Source organism: Heteronotia binoei, chromosome 5, assembly GCF_032191835.1.
Source record: "Heteronotia binoei isolate CCM8104 ecotype False Entrance Well chromosome 5, APGP_CSIRO_Hbin_v1, whole genome shotgun sequence".
Classification (NCBI taxonomy): domain Eukaryota; kingdom Metazoa; phylum Chordata; class Lepidosauria; order Squamata; family Gekkonidae; genus Heteronotia; species Heteronotia binoei.
In genome coordinates, this window is record NC_083227.1 from 120798652 (window position 1) to 120802863 (window position 4212).

Genomic DNA, 4212 nt, shown 5'->3' on the forward strand with positions numbered 1-4212 from the left:
CCCAGCACATTTCCTTTGCAGACTGGGGAATTTAACCTCAGTTTCCTATATAAATAAGCTGTACTCTTGCCACTATACATTGCTGTCTCTCTATTCTTGCACTGCCACATAGGAGTTGTAGTTATTTCTCTGGGGAAGACTATAGTTTTGTAGACAAACACATAGCCCTCAGTCTGTGTCATGGTGCCTTCTCTCGTACTTGATCAGCACACAAAGCAATTTATGTACAAAAGCTTGCAATGCCCAGCCATTTCATGTTTTCCCCTGGGTCTTAGGCTAAGAGCATTGAGCATGAGATTTCTCTAATGTCAATAACTCAAAAGTAGGTTTGCAGCTTATATACACCTGAACAACATACTCAAGATTGCTACAGCACAGATGTCTCCAGTTTTTGATGGAATAATTTAGAACAAGAGGTGTCAGTTATCAGAGACAGTTAAATGAACAAAATATTGCAAGACTACTAATGTTTTAAGCAGATTTCTATTTTTTTGTAAACCAGGGGCTTTCCCCAACGTTGTAGAAAGACCTGTCTTGTCTGTTAATGGCTCGTTTCCAGATTTATGTATACACATTTGCCACATAATAACTGGATATATTAATGATATTCAAGGTATCCAAGTATATTTGTGATTCCTATGTAAGTATTGAACAGATAAACTTTAACTGTTTCTCTATGTAAATAATCATGAACATCAGGTCAATGTATGGTGTAGAGTCAGGGCTGAGCCTGTACAAGAGGGTGGTGAGATTACACGTGCTCCCAATTCAGGATATCTTATTTTTTCAAAGGATTTTCCCACAAAAATCTTGGTAATTCAAGACAGGACACTTTTACATGTCATCAGAAAAGACACAATAAAAATTTATTTTAAATATATTATAAAAGAAAGTCCATTCAATTCTTAGAAACACTGCACTTTACATCCAAATGATTTCCAGTTTATCAAAGCTACTACATTAAAGTGCTAGACAACCTTACCTCCCCCTAACACACTTGGCCTTTGCTTCAAAACAAAATAAATACACTGATTTATGCAGCACATCCAATTTCAAAGAAATTGTTAAGCGTGAAGTTCAAGGTGTGAAGCAACTTGTAAATTCTCTGAAGACTTCCTCAACAGGTCAATCTTTTTCTTTCTTTCCCCAGTAGAACAAAGCTAGACAAGTGCACCTTTAAGACCAACTAAGTTTTATTCAGAATGTAAGCTTTCGTATGCTCTTAAGCAGACTTCATCAGACATATGGGAATGGACGCAGCAATTCTTAATATAAATTTGCAGTGTGGAATGATGGGAATGTTTTTAGCAGATAAAAAGACTCAAATAGGATCTGTGTTTCTTTGTGGAGGAAAAAATGGCTGAAAAAACACTAGGTGATAAAAAGCAGACTGCTGCCGTAGGAGTGCCATAAATCTAGGTAACATTCTGGCTTTGTTAGTTTAAATAGAGAGCATGTTTACTCAAGAGATTATAACATCCATATAGTTTGCCATAGGATGGGTTGGTATATGCAATAAGACAAACAGCCAATATCCCCCATTTGAGTATGTCAATGCAAAAAAAGAAACACAAATTCTGATACACTGTTCTAAAAGAGGAATAATATAAGTTAGCCCTTAGAAAAACAGGGTGCATTAAAGTATAGTGGAAGGTGGGTTAGTATATGTTTGTCTCATTACATATACTAATCCACCTTCCACTATAATCTGCCATAGCTTGCTTTTTTTATGGCAGAGGTAACCAATTTGTGCCAGCTGCCATAAAAATATTCAAAGCCAAAGTGATTTCACAACTTCTGTATGGCATCCCAATCTGGACTGGATCTTATGAAGGTGCTATCGAACGTGTCCAATCCAAATTCTTGCGTAAAATTCTGGGCATGCCAAAATGTGTCCCATATGCAGTTATCTGCTTAGAAACTTGCATGTCTTTAATGGTTAGTGCATGGCTCATGACCTTCAAATTCTGGCTACACTTGCATTACTACTCAGAACCGGGGAGCCATATCTCTCAAATGCTCTTTGAATTTAATTTGTCAAATTGGTCAGCACAAATTGAGAGAAAAATAAAAGCAATGGGTTTATCCCTAGAACTATTGTCCATGCTGTCCTTCACCACCGCAGTCCAACAAATTAAAAACAGGTTGCTAGATATTGAGCGCCAAGATCTATACAGTCTGGCTAAGAAAACTTGTTCCCCACTGAGTTTTGAGATCTCTCTTAGTACTGGGAAAATGGCCTCATATCTATCCATCTTGCAGGTGCCACAGCAGCGTAGAGCTTTTTCCCTTGTCAGATGCAACGCCATGCCCTCTGCCATTCTTTATGGCAGATTTAACAAGACAGCCTACTCAGTCAGATACTGTCTCTGTAAGCAAAAATGTGTGGAGTCAGTTACTCATATTCTTTACTGTAATTTGTATATAGATCTTTGTCACAAGTATTTACATCCTCTTTTAGTTAGCATGGTTGATTGTTCTGATGCACTTAAGGTCTATAATCTTTGGAACGATACTTCACCTAGAGTCACTGAGAAAGTGGCCAAGTTTCTTTATTCTGTTTTAAATGCACGTCAGAGGATCTCATAGAAATAATTTATGTTTATGCTTTTGCTGATGTATATGTATGCAATCGTTCCATTTTATCTTTTTTTTTTTAAACTAATTTGCTCTGATATATACATCTATATATTTTATGCCAATAAAGGCTAACTTGACTTGACTTATTTCTCTTTTAGAACAGTGTATTAGAATTTGTATTTTTGTTTTTTTGTATTGACATACTCAAATGGGGGATATTAGCTGTTTGTCTTATTGCATATACCAACCCATCCTATGGCAAACTATTTAGATGTTATAATCTCTTGAGTAAACATGCTCTCTATTTAAACTAACAAAGCCAGAATGTTACCTAGATTTATGGCACTCCTAAAACAGCAGTCTGCTTTTTATCACCTAGTGTTTTTCCAGCCATTTTGTCCTACACTAACACAAATCCTATTTGCAATTCTTTTTATCTGCTAAGAACATTCCCATGATTCCACACTGCAAATTTATATTAAGAATTGCTGCCTCCATTCCCATATGTCTGATGAAATCTGCTTAAGAACATATGAAAGCTTACATTCTGAATAAAACTTAGTTGGTCTTAAAGGTGCACTTGTCGACTGCTTTGTTCTATTGCTTCAGACGGCTGCCTACTGGGATCCTTCTTTCCTCAAAACATACTAGGTCACTGCATCCTACTGCAAGAATGAGCTAGTGTTTTAGCTTGTTAGATACATGGTAATGTCATGAATCTAGTTCATAAAATCTGGGACAAGAAAACAATTTTGTCTATTAGAATTATAGGCCTGATTAGCTCTAGACCAGGGGTGTCAAACATGTGGCCCGGGGGCCGAATCACCCCCCCCCCCCCCCCGAGCAATTGGCTGTTTTTTGCTTCCTCTCTCTTGCTTCCTTCGGCATCACAGCTTGGTTTGCCAGGCTTGCTCAACTGCACAGGAGCTACAGAGTAAAGCCTCTATTTTCTCCATTTTCTGAGGCTCCTCCCTTGGGAAGGAAGATGGGGAGGGAGAGCTTGCTTTGCCAGGCTCTCTCAATTGCACAACAGAGCTACTGAGCCAAGCCTCTCTTCCTTTTATTGGCTGAGGCTCCTCCCCTTCCTGGTCCCCTGGGGAAAGAAGGAATGAGCCAGAGCTTCCTTTGCCCAGTTCCCTGGATCTCATGGGAGAGATACAAAGAGAGCACCTTTAAGACCAACAAGTGCTAATGTTTTAATCACGTTTTATTTTTTAAAATCTTTTATTGTGTTTGTCTGTGCCCTTTATAAAGTTTATATCTCTGCTACCTGGCATTAATTACATTTTATGACACACATGGCCTGGCCCAACAAAGTCTCATGTCAGATTTGGCCCTCATAACAAATGAGTTTTACACCCCTGCTCTAGACTATGCAAATTAAAACTGTTTAGTCTGTTATAATCTGGAACCTTTTAAGAACAGAAGCATTCAGATGGCTCAGAATAGAATGTGGTTTCAACAACCCATTACCAGTGAGCCTCCAAATAGACAAAATTTGATCTAAATGGCCATCTTGTTCTATTCATGATTTGTATGCTGACAAACAAAATGGTTAGCAATTCTCAGCATTTTTAAAAAAGCCATGCTAAATATGTCTGTGACAGGGGCTATCTGTAAATGTGGGTCTGC

General features: G+C 38.0%; 1 long non-coding RNA gene across 1 annotated transcript; it reads right to left on the reverse strand.

Moving 5' to 3' along the window:
- Positions 1 to 841: 841 nt before the first annotated feature.
- LOC132571511 (uncharacterized) lies at positions 842 to 3363 on the reverse strand. The gene is made up of 2 exons (XR_009555396.1): positions 3202 to 3363; positions 842 to 1130 (listed from the first exon to the last, which is right to left on the reverse strand). It is a non-coding gene; the product is annotated as an uncharacterized LOC132571511 (long non-coding RNA).
- Between the last annotated feature and the right edge of the window lie 849 nt (positions 3364 to 4212).